Source organism: Schistocerca serialis, chromosome 1, assembly GCF_023864345.2.
Source record: "Schistocerca serialis cubense isolate TAMUIC-IGC-003099 chromosome 1, iqSchSeri2.2, whole genome shotgun sequence".
Lineage (NCBI taxonomy): Eukaryota > Metazoa > Arthropoda > Insecta > Orthoptera > Acrididae > Schistocerca > Schistocerca serialis.
The window spans coordinates 1,222,410,074-1,222,425,100 of NC_064638.1; positions in this window are offsets into that span (position 1 = coordinate 1,222,410,074).

The following is a 15,027-nucleotide window of genomic DNA, read 5'->3' on the forward strand; positions in this document are numbered from 1 at the left end:
TGTAAACTCCTCAGATGATCAAAACGGTTTCAAAATGATTTAGATAAGACTTCACGGTAAAAGATGACAGCCAAAACAGTTGCCGGATAAAGATTTATTAAAATTATTGACCAAGGATTCGGTATACATAAATATACCTTCATCAGAAGTAAAATATCTACAATAACATCCTGCAGTGGAGATTAATAAAACAATTGTGCCAAAGACGTCGTCAGTAGTTAAGACATCATCTCCATTTATACAACATGATTGTGGACAGAGGGTCGATGCGAACACAGCACAGCATCAGTACTTCACCTATGAACTATCGTGACAAGAGTCATAGCAGGATGTAATTTTAGATATTTTACTTCTGATGAAGGTATATTTATATACACCGAAACCTTGGTCAAGAATTTTAATAAATCTTTATCCTGCAACTGTTTTGGCTGTCATCTTTTACCGTGAAGAATTTCAACAGTTGCTGTTTCAGCCATGTTTAAAATCTTGATTTAGATGAGATATCTGTATGGTGCGAAATATGGCATTTGACCCCGAATAAAGAAAAGTTATTCACATGAGTCCTAAAAGAAATCAGCTAAATTTCGATTACGCGATAAGTCACACAAATCTGAAGGCTGTAAATGCAGCTAAATACTTAGAGATTACAACTACAAATAACCTAAATTGGAACGATCTCATAGATAAAATTGTGGGTAGAGCGAACCAAAGACTGCGATTCACTGGCAGAACACTTAGAAGGTGCAACAGGTCTACCAAAGAGACTGCTTACACCACGCTTGTCAGCCTTATTCTGGAGTATTGCTGTGCGGTGTGGGATCCGCATCAGGTGGGACTGACGGATGACATCGAAAAAGTACAAAGAAGTGCAGCTCGTTTTGTATAATGGCGAAATATGGGAGATAATTCACAGACATGATACGTGAATAGGAGTGGCAATCATTAAAACAAAGGCGTTTTTCTTTGCGACGGGATTATCTTATGAAATTTCAATCACAAGTTTTCTCAAATGCATTACATCCTGCTGAGGTCATCAGTTCCCTGGAACTTGGAACTACTTAAACCTAACCAACCTAAGGACATCACACACATCCATGCCCGAGGCAGGATCCGAACCTGCGACCGTAGTGGCCGCGCGGTTCCAGACCGTAGCGCCTAGAACCGCTCGGCCACACCGGCCGGCCCCAGTTTCCTCCTCCGATTGCGAAAACATTCTGTTCCCACCCACCTACATAAAGAGAAATGATCATTATGATAAGAGAAATTACGGCTCAGACCAAAAAAAAAGTAAGTGTTCGCTTTTCCCACGTGCCGTTCAGGAGTGGAACGGTAGAGAGACAGCTTAAAGTCGGTTCATTGAACCCTCTGCCAGGCACTTTATTGCGAATAGCAGAGTAATCACGTAGATGTAGATGTAGATTACAATTATACGATTTCAAGACACACATCTTGAAAGAAAATCAAGCATTCGTACTCCTAGGCAAACACACGGACGTAAAAATCGTCATTATGTAACTGTAAGCGACAAAGAAACGATATGATCAGCGAAGTAATTTGCCTGTTGTGTACAAAATATACAAATATTAATAATATTATTCCCGTAATAACTTGACGAAGAAGATTTAGTAGGGAAACTTCTGTTGATAAGTATAACTAAAGAGCTGTTATTCAATCTGAATAACACGAAAGTATTACTCTAAGTCAGTACAAACATGCAACCTATCACTGTCATAGCGGGCTTTAAAATTCCTAAATGTTGCGGAAGCAAACTTTCTCGAGTGGGTCTTCGTTAACCCTCTCCAACAGTTCCGTCTGCTTGAAAGTGTGGAGTGAAAAAGCCTTTTTTCTAAAGTGTCATCTGTTCCCCTTCGTTTCAAGACGTCGGACACGCAATTATCTCAAGAGGATTTGAGAATTAATTTGATTATAGGAAAAAGTTTTAATGAACTCGACCGGTAACAGTGGAATTTCTTTTTGGTCTCCTTTTCCTTCATTCAGGCATCGATGAACTGAGCGATTTTTGTGAAACATAGTTAGGCGAGGCAAAATTACGCTGTAATTCAATTTTGAAGTCAGCAAGTACGCAGAAGATATCGCTGTGACCTTGGAAGTATTTAGGCAACACTAGGCGATCGTCCGGGATCCATTCGTGAACCGTAATTCGTCATGTTATGATGCCTATGATTTCCTACGAAAGGCACACGGAGGTGCAATTTCCATCACCTTATATAAATAATTGCGTATATAACTGAGCGATAAAATTTACAGTCTGAAAGAAATAATATTATTAAAAATCTCAGTGTGTATTCACATTCACGTACAAGACCACAGAGTTTAATAGAGTGTTTGTGTAAAATAAATTAGGAAGATGAAACCAAATAGCAAGTTCAGTTAGGTGGCAATAGGTCAGATGAGATGTAATTGTGCTATGAAACGTCTCATCTGTTTCGAACTGCTCCATGCGCTTCAGTCCTTTCATCGCATAGAAAAGTCAATTAAATGTGTTATGAAGAAAAATTGGTATTAAATGAAGATATGTTCAGTACCAGGGCATATGAGATTTGTCTGAAAGAAGCTGCCAGATGCAGGAAGTAAAGAGGCTATTTTAACACACACAGTAGGATAGTTCTGTATGGCCCATTTGTATCAGAGTTTATTTCCCTCCGCCACTGAACTAACAGTAAAACGCAATTGGTGGATGGCTGCATAGTTCTATTATACGCAACTCTGACCACAGTTCTATTTGATTTGGGTAAAATAGTTTAGTTAGATGATGGTTACCACTAATAATAGAAAAAATTGATTTTAGACTATTGATTTCTCCCGTGACATCCAGACTCCAGACTGTGAGGCGGAATTTGCGGAATCAGATGACTTGTGTTTGTGGATGTGGTGCCAATTCCCTTTAGCTACCTACCAATGTGTCATTGCTTCCAAGCCACGATGTGACGCCGCTATTGTCCCTGGGATAGGTGGCCATTTTGCTATTAGGAAGATGGTCTTAATGTTCTGGTTGATCAGAGTATGTTGATCGAAAACCGTCAAAATTTCTGGGCCTTCTTTATCTTGGTCACGAATTTAATTAATATAGCTGATTCAGGTTGGACAATACCGGAATCAGGCTCTTTCTTTCCGTAATAAAATTACAAAGATATCGCCACAATGCGGCTCGCAGTGATACATTGGCACCCCGGAGAGCATCGGCCGCTGAGTCACAGATCTAATTCATGCGAATGCTATTTCCTTGCCGCCGATCAACGTCTCTGGCGCCTGTGTAATTGTGGACCCAAGTGCCGTGTTGCAGTCGGCCAGTTTAAGAAGACGGAGAGAGTTCTGGAGCGGTAGTCATTTGGCTCACTCTGAAGATAGCTGAGCGATATACAGTCGAAATATTAATAGAAGAAGCGAAACTTTTGCAGCTGCACACCCAAAATTTTTGATACAGCAGTCATTGTGTTGCGAAAATGTGATCATGCACATCTAGTAACTCCTTTATCCTATTAACAAGAATGTATAGTATTTTGTACTGTATTCGCCCAACACTTTTCCTGTGGTTTTAATTATTACTCTAAAACAGCTGAAAGCCTTCTACCTACTTTTCATATCTAGACTTTAATACTATAATGGGAAGGTACTGTTAATAAGAACTCAGGGAGAAGTTGTGATCTAAATGACAATAGATTTATTTATCCTTAACATCACAAGACAACAAAAAAGACTCAGGAAACGCCACACATTTTTTGTTTTTTTTTTGTTTTTTGACAAACGCTTTCTCTAACATGGGGTCTATAGTGGACAAAGTGATTAGCTGGTGTTCGACACAAGACGCTAATCGGAACACTATTCACTAAAATGTATCAGATGGATTATATAATGGCAAGACAGAGATTTAGGAACCAGGTCTTAAATTGTAAGACATTTCCAGGGGCAGATGTGGACTCTGACCACAATCTATTGGATATGAACTGTAGATTAAAACTGGAGAAACTGCAAAAAAGTGTGAATTTGAGGAGATGGGACCTGGATAATCTGACTAAACCAGAGGTTGCACAGAGTTTCAAGGAGGGCATAAGGGAACAATTGACAGCAATGGGGGAAAGAAGTAAAGTAGAAGAAAAATGGGTAGCACTGAGGGATGAAGCAGTGAAGGCAACAGAGGATCAAGTAGGTAAGAAGACGAGGGATAGTAGAACTCCTTGGGTAACAGAAGAAATATTGAATTTAATTGACGAAAGGAGAAAATATAAAAATGCAGTAAATGAAGCAGGCAAAAAGCAATACAAACGTCTCAATGAGATCGACAGATAGTGCAAAATGACTAAGCAGGGATGGCTAGAGGACAAATGCAAGGATGTAGATGGTTATCCCACTAGGGGTAGGATAGATACTGCCTACAGGAAAATTAAAGAGACCTTTGGAGAAAAGAGAACCACTTGTATGGATATTAAGAGCTCAGATGGAAACTCAGTTCTAACCAAAGAAGGGAAAGCAGAAAGGTGGAAGGAGTATATAGAGGGTCTATACAAGGGCGATGTACTTGAGGACAATATTATGGAAATGGAAGAGAATGCAGATGAAGATGAAATGGGAGATACGATACTGCGTGAAGAGTTTGACAGAGCACTGATAGACCTAGGAAGAAACAAGGCCCTGGGAGTAGACAACATTCCATTAGAACTACTGACGGCCTTGGGAGAGCCGGCCCTGACAAAACTTTACCATCTGGTGAGCAAGATGTATGAGACAGGCGAAATACCCTCAGACTTCAAGAAGAATATAATAATTCCAATCCCAAAGAAAGCAGATGTTGATAGATGTGAAAATTACCGAACTATCATTTTGCAAAAACAGACATAATGTCTTATGGGATAACAGCAATCAGTGATTTTATAATGTTACTTTAAATCCGTCTTGATTGCAATTTTTTTTTATTATTCATATGACCGGTTTCGGTTCATTCAGAACCATCTTCAGATCTGATATTTAAATTACAGGAGTAACCCGTCCAATTCAGCAACTTTCACATGCTACGTCAGAAGCATGTGAAAGTTGCTGAATTGGACGGGTTACTCCTGTAACTTAAATATCAGATCTGAAGATGGTTCTGAATGAACCGAAACCGGTCATATGAATAATAAAAAAAAAATTGCAATCAAGACGGATTTAAAGTAACATTACCGAACTATCAGTTCAATAAAATACTAACACGAAACTACTAACACGAATTTTTTACACACGAATGGAAAAACTAGTAGAAGCTGACCTCAGGGAAGATCAGTTTAGATTCCGTAGAAATATTGGAACACGTGAGGCAATAATGACCTTACGACTTATCTTAGAAGAAAGGTTAAGGAAGTCAAACCTACCTTTCTAGCATTTGTAGACTTAGAGAGAGCTTTTGACAGTGTTGACTGGAATACTCTCTTTCAAATTCTAAAGATGTCAAGGGTAAAATACAGGGAGCGAAAGGCTATTTACAATTTGTACAGAAACCAGATGGCAGTTGTAAGAGGCGAGGGACATGAAAGGGAAGCAGTGGTTGAGAAGGGAGTGAGACAGGGTTATAGCCTTTCCCCGATGCTATTCAATCTGTATATTGAGCAAGCAGTAAAGGAAACAAAAGAAAAATTCGGAGTAGGTATTAAAATCCATGGTGAAGAAGTAAAAACTCTGAGGTTCGCCGTTGACATTGTTATTCTGTCCGAGACAGCAAAGGACATGGAAGAGCAGTTGAAAGGAATGGACAGTGTCTTGAAAGGGGGATATAAGATGAACATCAACAAAAGCAAAACGAGGATAATGGAATGTAGTCGAATTAATTCAGGTGATACAGAGGGAATTAGATTAGGAAATGAGACACTTAAAGTAGTAAAGGAGTTTTGCTATTTCTGGAGCAAAATAACTGATGACGGGCGAAGTAGAGATGATATAAAATGTAGACTGGCGATGGCAAGGAAATCGTTTCTGAAGAAGAGAAATTTGTTAACATCGAGTATAGATTTAAGTGTCAGGAATTCGTTACTGAAAGCATTCGCATGGAGTGTAGTCATGTACGGAAGTGAAACATGGACGATAAATAGTTTGGACAGGAAGAGAATAGAAGCTTTCGAAATGTGGTGCTACAGAAGAATGCTGAAGATTAGATGGGTAGATCACATAACTAATCATGAGGTATTGAATAGAATTGGGGAGGAGTTTGTGGCACAACTTGACGAGAAGAAGGGACCGGATGATAAGGCATGTTCTGAGGCATCAAGGGATCACAAATTTAGTATTGGATGGCAGCGTGGAGGGTAAAAATCGTAGAGGGAGACCAAGAGATGAATACGCTAAGCAGATTCAGAAGGATGTAGGTTGCAGTAGGTACTGGGAAATGCACAGGATAGGGTAGCATGGAGATCTGCGTCAAACCAGTCTCAGGACTGAAGACCACAACAACAACATTCATTTTATCTGGCTTCATACGCGTGAATCCGGGCTATGGCACAAAAACTATCCCCACATCAAGCATCTATATTCTACCATTCCAAAAAGAATAATAGGGTTCGGAAGAACAGGGTGCTGAGAAACATATATTGGAGCCCTACGCCATAGCAGCGAATACCTTACCCTCTTACAGGTCAGGGTGGCACACCACGATACGTTCGAAGACTGAAGTCATGAACGGCAGCAATGTGTTGTTAATGGCGCGCACCCGAAAAATGGAAGTTCGCGGTCTCGCTTTCGTTTAATTCGGAACTTAGTTACTTTGCTATGAGCCTGTGAAACCCCGGTGGATTCCAGTGTGCACGTGGACACGTTTGATGGTATGCCAAACCAATTTGACTCCGAGCCACGTCTATGCGTGACGGAATATTTCAAATGTTTAGACGGCCGACTCAAGACAAGTAAGTACACCCACGCTTCACTCTCTGTGTGTATGATACTAGAAGCAGTTTCTGACGGTTTAGAAGGAGACTGGCACAGGCTCTAAGTTGCACACTAGCCAAGGACACAAGTCTCACCGTGCAGGTAGGGATATGCAGTTCTTTACTAGAGCGACTACAAGAGTGATCTTCTCTTTCTGTCCTGTTTCCTCCTCAGCTCAGTAGTTCAAATGATTGAAATGGCTCTGAGCACTATGGGACTTAACATCTGAGCTCATCAGTCCCCTAAAAATTAGAAGTACTTTAACCTAATGAACCTAAGGACATCACACACATCCATGCCTGAGGCAGGATTCGAACCTGCGACTGTAGCGGTCACGCGTTTCCAGACTGAAGTGCCTAGAACCGCTCGGCCACACTGGCCGGCTTCAGCTCAGTAGGAAAAATCTATTTACATCTTAGACTTCGCCCACTTTAGCACAAGCCAACCTCGAGCTGGAGAGCGGCGTTCGAAGCTGGGAGAGCGCCCTTTATTCTGCATACACCGATTTGACCAATCAGAGACTTTACAGTTAATTGGGAGAAAAGGAAAAAGGATTCAGCTTCGCAGCCTCATTCCCACGCGTTTACGCCGTGACTTTTGATAACAACATGACCCAGATGGCACCACAGCCCTCCATAAAAAGCTTGTTATCTCTCCTGTTGAGTACATTTCGAAGTTTCCAAAGAAAGTCCATAAATCCGCTAAAAACCTCGTGATTCACAGATATGTTTTGTAACTGAGTCTGGACGTCTGGGCGCCAGTCACCTGTCCCACGGAAATTCGCAGAACGCATACAGACGTTCGACTTCCTGCGTAGCAAGGCTCCATCCTCTGCTTTATTGCCAGTCTACAACGCGATGGCCATTGCAGCAGTGATTTCTCTTCGCTGGTCATTCTACCTTGACGCCGATGCCGGCCGACTGGCGCCGACCAACGTCTCTGCACAATGAGGCCACGGAACTCGGCCTTCTAGAAATGTTTCCACCCAGGTTCCGCAAAAGAAACGCGCTTCCTTCCGCCCACCGTCGACGTGCACTTTTACTGCAGTCGTTTAAATCGGCACCCTATTCCTTTGAACGCAGGTAAAGCTTACCGTTATTCCTTCTCAAGTGCACGCAAGCAAGAGCATTAACTACTGTCCACCATTTCATCACGATGTATGAAGTCAAATCGAAATAAAGATCAAATTCCCTCAGAACGTGAAGTGGCGTAACACCGAATCAGAAGTGGGAGTGCTCCGCAATCTCACACAGCTATCAAGGTCACTGTAGGTTTATTAAAAATGAAGCTGTCATCAACTTGAAGGCTAGCTTGAACACAATGTTTCTTTGGCAAAGTCGTTGCCTTCCTCCGACCTTTGAAGTGACTCACCCACCCCTTTACTGAGGGACATACAGTTTCATGCGAACTCTGTACCATGGAGCAACTAGGAATTATTTAGATTAACAGAAGTTTCCAGACATGAAATGACTAATGACACTTAAACATCGTAGGACTGACGGGGAATGAAGCTTTTAGAACGGTATTCTGGCGCTTTAGCACGATTCATTTCCTTTTTGTGTACGTTTTTGTGTGCATACAAATTTCTCCCATCTCGATTCGAACTTTTTTAAAATGTTTCATGTTAGATTGTAGCTTGCGTGCTGTTTATTCCATATGACGACATGAGATGCGTTACATATGGCGAGAATGACGAGACACGTGTCGGGGAAATTTTTGTGCTGCCCCTCCGCGAATTAACAGAAAGGTGCCAGAATGTCTACGATAAATGACACGACAACCACAAACTGAATTAAACTCTGAGCTCAAATCCGTGTGTTAAGAGTGACGGGAGTACTTTATACAAAACTTTGAATCATAAAACGTGTACGTCCCGCTTTGTGTTCTGCAGAAAAGGGACTGTTTAACGGCAAAGTTGTTTCTGTCAGAAGTTAAATCCAGCGGATGCGTGCCGCCAGCTGGCCTTTTGTTGGCAATGAGCTCTCTCTGGAATTTGCGGTCAGACCTGCGTCCCACTCCCTCCCTCTTCGATTACGAGGCCATTATTTCACCACCTCTAATTGAAATTGTTTGTCCGAGTGCTAACGCGCGAACAATCGGATAATCGAAACAAAACTGGAACAAGTCACGACAGCCTGTGTCATTTCGACGATTAGCGCCATTACAATACATCTATAGATTTAGCGGACTCCCGAAAGGGACAGGGATTCTAAATTTGTTCGGTAACAAGCGAAACAACTGTAACAACTGCATAAAAAGTGAATCGCGACTGGCACCGAACAAAACACGATGCGATGCCCGTTGATCACACAGTAAATCTTGATAAGTACAGTCAAATACGTCCTGATACAATCTCGTCAGCGACAATCCTGGTGTATGAAATGGAGCCGCGTTTCTCATCAGTTTTGCTGGTATTATACTATTTTTTAACTTATTTGTACATTTATCCTCATTCCATTTACGAATGTTTATAAGATGCAGTTCAAAGTGTTGTTAGGGTAATTTTCTAGTGAAGACGTTTATCGGCTTATGCACCGTATTATAACATTGCTGCCTGAAGGTCGTAAGTTAGGTATTCCCAAAAACATACACTACTGGCCTTTACAATTGCTACACCACGAAGATGACGACCTACAGACGTGAAATTTAACCGAGAGGAAGAAGATGCTATGATATGCAAATGATTAGCATATCAGAGCATTCACACAAGATTGGCGCCGATGGCGATACCTACAACGTGCTGACATTAGGAGAGTTTCCAACCGATTTCTCATACACGAACAGTAGTTGACCGGCGTTGCCTGGTGAAACGTTGTTGTGATGCCTCGTGTAAGGAGGAGAAATGCGTACGATCACGTTTCCAACTTTGATAAAGGTCGGATTGTAGCCTATCGCGATTGCGGTTTATAGTATCGCGACATTGCTGCTCGCGTTGGTCGAGATCCAATGACTGTTAGCAGAATATGGAATCGGTGGGCTCAGGAGGGTAATACGGAACGCCGTGCTGGATCCCAACGCCCTCGTATCACTAGCAATCCAGATGACAGGCATCTTATCCGCGTGGCTGTAACGGATCGCGCAGTCACGTCTTGATCCCTGAGTCAACAGATGAGGACGTTTGCAAGACAACAACCATCTGCAAGAACAGTTCGACGACGTTTGCAGCAGCATGGACAGTCAACTCGGACACCACGGCTGCGGTTACCCTTGACGATGCATCACAGACAGGAGTGCCTGCGATGGTGTACTCAACGACGAACCTTGGTGCACGAATGGCAAAACGTAATTTTTTCGGATGAATCCAGGTTCTGTTTACAGCATCATGATGGTCACATCCGTGTTTGGCGACATCGCGGTGAACGCACACTGGAAGCGTGTATTCGTCATCGCCATACTGGCGCATCGCCCGGCGTGATGGTATGGTGTGCCATTGGTTACACGTCTCGGTCACCTCCTGTTCGCATTGACAGCACTTTGAGCAGTGCACGTTACATTTCAGATGTGTTACTACCGGTGGCTCTACCCTTCATTCGATGCCTGGGAAACCCTACATTTCAGCAGGATAAGCACGACCGCATGTTGCAGTTCCTGTAAGGGCCTTTCTGGATACAGAAAATGTTCGACTGCTGCCCTGGCCAGCACGATCTCCAGATCTCTCACCAACTGAAAACGTCTCGTCAATGGTGACCGAGCAAGTGGCCCGTCACAATAGGCCAGTCACTACTCTTGATGAACTGTGGTATCGTGTTGAAGCTGCGTGGGCAGCTGTACCTGTACACGCCATCCAAGCTCTGTCTGACTCAATGCCCAGGCGTATCAAGGCCATTATTACGGCCAGAGGTAGTTGTTCTGGGTACTGATTTCTTAGGATCTATGCACCCAATTTGCGTGAAAATGTAAGCACATATCAGTTCTAGTGTAATATGTTTGTCCAATGAATACCCGTTTATCACCTGCATTTCTTTTTGGTGTAGCAATTTTAATGGCCAGTAGTGTACGTGACAATGGGGTGACAAAATTCACGTGCTAGCGATATGCACATATACAGGTGGCGGTAGCATCACATGCACAAGGTATAAAAGGACACTGCATTGGCAGACTGTCACTTGTACTCGGGTGATACGCGTAAAAAGGTTTCCGATATAATAAGGGGCTCGAAACGTGTAATCGCAGATGGAGCTAGGCGTATGGGACATGGGGCATTCCATTTCGGAATTCATTAGGAATTCAATATTCCGAGATACATAGTGCCAATAGTTTGCCGCGAATATCAAATTTCAGGTATTAACTCTCGCCACGGACATTGTAGTGGTTGATCGGCTTCACTTAACGACCGAAAGCATCGGTGCTTGTGTAGAGTTTTCACTGCTAACAGACAAGCACCTCAGAGTGAAATAGCAGTTGATGCTAGTGTGGGAAGTACGATGAACGTGAGGCGAAATCTGGCTTTAACGGGCCATGGCAGTAGACGACCGACCAGGATACCTTTGCTATAAGCACGAAGTCGCCTGCAGCACCTGTTCTGAGCTCGTGACCGTTTCGGCTGGGCCCTAGACCACTGAAAAACTGTTTAGTCCCTGCCGAGGCGAAGGTGACCATGAGAAAAAGACTGAATAATCAATTAAGGAATAACGTTGCACGAGTCGGAGCCTAGAATGTCAAAACCTTTAATGTCGTCGATAAGCTACAAAATCTGAGAAATGAAATACAGTAGGGTTCAGTGAAGTGAAATGGAAAGAAGACAAGGATTTATGCCAAGATAATTATAGGGTAAAATCAACAGCAGCAGAAAATGGTAAACTGGTGTAGCGGGAGTAGGATAAGTAATGAATAGGAAGGTAGGGCAGGGAGTGTGTTCCTGTGAACAGTTCAGTGATGCAGTTGTTCATACCACTACCGACAGCAAACCAACACCGACAACGAAAATTCAGGTGTACATACCAACGTCGAAGTTATATATGAAGAGGCAGAGAAAGTATATAATGATATTAAAAGGGTAATACAATACGTAAAATTCAAATGGTTCAAATGGCTCTGAGCACTATGGGACATAACGTCTGAGGTCATCCGTCCCCTAGAACTTAGAACTACTTAAACCTAACTAACCTAAGGACATCACACATGCCCGTGGCAGGATTCGAACCTGCGACCGTAGCGGTCGTGCGGGTCCAGACTGTAGCGCTAAGAACGGCTCGGCCACCTTGGCCGGCCAGTACGTAAAGGGAGTTGAAAATCTAATGGACTTGGATGATTGGATTGCAGTAGTATAGGAAGCAGTAAAGGAAAAGATTACAGGAGAGAATGGAATTGGGACATGGAATGAGAGAGGGGTAAGACTAACTGAGTTCTGTAATAAATTTCAGCTAGTAATAGCGAATACTGTGTTGAAGAATCATAAGAGGATGAGATATACTTGCAAAAGGCCGGCTTATACGGGAAGATTTCAGTTAGATTACATCATGGACAGGCAGTGATTCCGAAATCAGATACTGGATTGTAAGGAGTACGCAGGAGCAGATACAGGATCGGATCATAATATAGTATTGATGAAGAGCAGGATGAAGTTTAATATCTCAGTCGTGAACAATTAATACGCAAAAAAGCGGGATACGGAAGTACTAAACAATGACGAAATACGGTTGAAGTTCTCCAATGCTATAGATACAGCTATAAAAACATTCAGTAAGTGGAGCGGGCTGAAACGGAATCCTCATCTCTAAAAAGGCAATCACAAAAGTTGGAAAGGAAAACATGCGTACAAAGAAGGTAACTGCGAAGAAACCGTGGGTAACACTTTCGCGGGCGGTGAGACAGGCAGCCAAGAGTTGCATTCACTTCACAATATGATAACTCAGACTAGTGGCAGCCCAATGAATGACTACTGATAATCTTGCTGAAGCTACCTGTCGTCCGATAAACCAAATGCTACCGTGGAACTATACGCCAAAGCTTGAACCTGCGTTTAACGCCGGAAATGCATATCCTCCTATTTCCATCTATTGTACTATAAATTTTTTCCTTATTTTGTTACCTGAAGATATGACATTTCTGTGTCTTTATATATTGTAATTGTTCTACTATATATATATATATATATATATATATATATATATATATATATATATATATATATATATATATATATGCATTTATGGGGATGTATAATTGGTTTGTTTTGTACATATTATTTTTATTTTGACGCTGAGTCTGGCCTAGGGAAAACTATACTATCGAACGATTACATCGATAGGTCGTGTGGTGAAACAAAGTGTTTAGGATCTTTGGTAGTGTTATCTCTGCCACATGGAGCGTGGGCAAAGCAGAGAGAGTCTGGCTGGAGCAGGGCGGTGGAGCAGGTGTGTCGTATGACGCTCCCGCGAGATGCCGCGCTTTCGGGGTCTGGCAGCATGTAATTGCGCTCGACTTGCCATGAAAGTTTCTGACACGGTGTCGCGGACGGGCAGCTTCAGCTGGCGCACATCAAGAGCCCGTTTCGCCTAGTGACCGTGTCGAGAAGAAGGCGCGCCAACATCCAGCTTCTGCAACAGCGATGGCCAACAATGAGTGACTGTCGCCACCTCCCCGATCGACGACTGCAAACCTTCAATCAACCAATAAGGAAGACTAAAAGCACGTAAGGTTTTAGAACTGTATGGCAGACCTCAGCTTTTCATACTGTCAAATTTTTCTCACTAAATTACAGCAACATAGCATGAACCTTTGTTGCTCATTGTCCCAATTGCATTACCAAGCAGGGTCCCTCCCTTTTCCGGAATGAACCCGAATGTCGTTGAAATTCAAACACCAGCATTAAAGTAATATCATTCCATTTCACTGCTTTAATTTCAAAGTTTCTGTTATAGTATTCATAGTTGGCTACAGTATTTAAACCACACAAGCAGAAATTAAGAGTGCGAATTTTGTTACCATATTTTAGCTTACCTGTGACTGCAGCTCAGCTTGGTACGTACTAAATTTTACTATTGTTAATTGTTCAGAATCATTTAATTCAAGTTCAGAGTTAAATCTCTTCTTTCTAAATTGCATATATTGAAGTAGCTTTAGAAATGATTGTTGAGGTAGCCCAAGACTAACCTTATCTTATTGAATTTCGTAGAGCTTCAGAAACAAAGTTCACTATTAATTTCAGTCACTAAATTAACTTTCAATTAATTCTTTTGCTAAATTAAGTCAGAGTGTAGCGAAATTTATTAATTCTCACAAACATTCAGTTTTCACGCAACACGTGTCAACCTTCAGTTGCCACGCTTTTAGTTCTAATTATATGTGCATTAATCTTACATTTTCAGTTATTATAGTAGTTGTCCATAGGACTGGTGACCGTAATTTTCCTTAAATCTTAAATATCTAATTAACGCCAATTAATTTAACGTAATGACCACACATTTACTTTCTTTAGTAATTTTACCCATTTCTCAAAATTAATTTTCACCAGTTACATTTGCATTTTTCCTTTCATTTAGATGTAACCCTTTCCTCCCTCTTTACCGACAAATTAACTTCGGTGCCGATTGCTTTTCCCAAATTTCCATTTGGTGCAAGTGGTTTAATTTTTACTCTCATTAAGGTCGATAAGTTAGGGGGAGGTTACATGCCTATATGTCCCCAGAATACTGTGTTTAGAGCGCCCAGAACGAGAAAGGAACCACTACCACCAGAGCAGAAGAATCACCAAGCGGCCTACTATCAAGAAAGCTGTCAAAACTACACGCCTTACCGGACATCAGCGGCAAGGCAAGGAAACGTACACTGCCATTACACACACTAACGCCCAGGTCAGGTAACTGGGGTGCTAGCGGCCACTAGGCAAGAAAAATTGCCGCTGGTTGAACTTAACAAATTGTAACAAGTTGAACGCAGTCAATAGTAATAAGAAGTCGTGGAAAGCTAATCAGATCCGCGTTCCCCAAGCACTCGCTGCTCTTCGCCTCGGCGACACTACGAGCAGCAACACGAACCCAAGTCACTGGAGAATCGCGAGATATCACAATGGAGGAGGTTTCTCTACTTGGATTGAAATGCACTCATCATAAAGCTTGCTGGATCCGGCTTACGATAAGGTCGTGCACCCTAGTGACCACAGCCCTTCCATCCGGC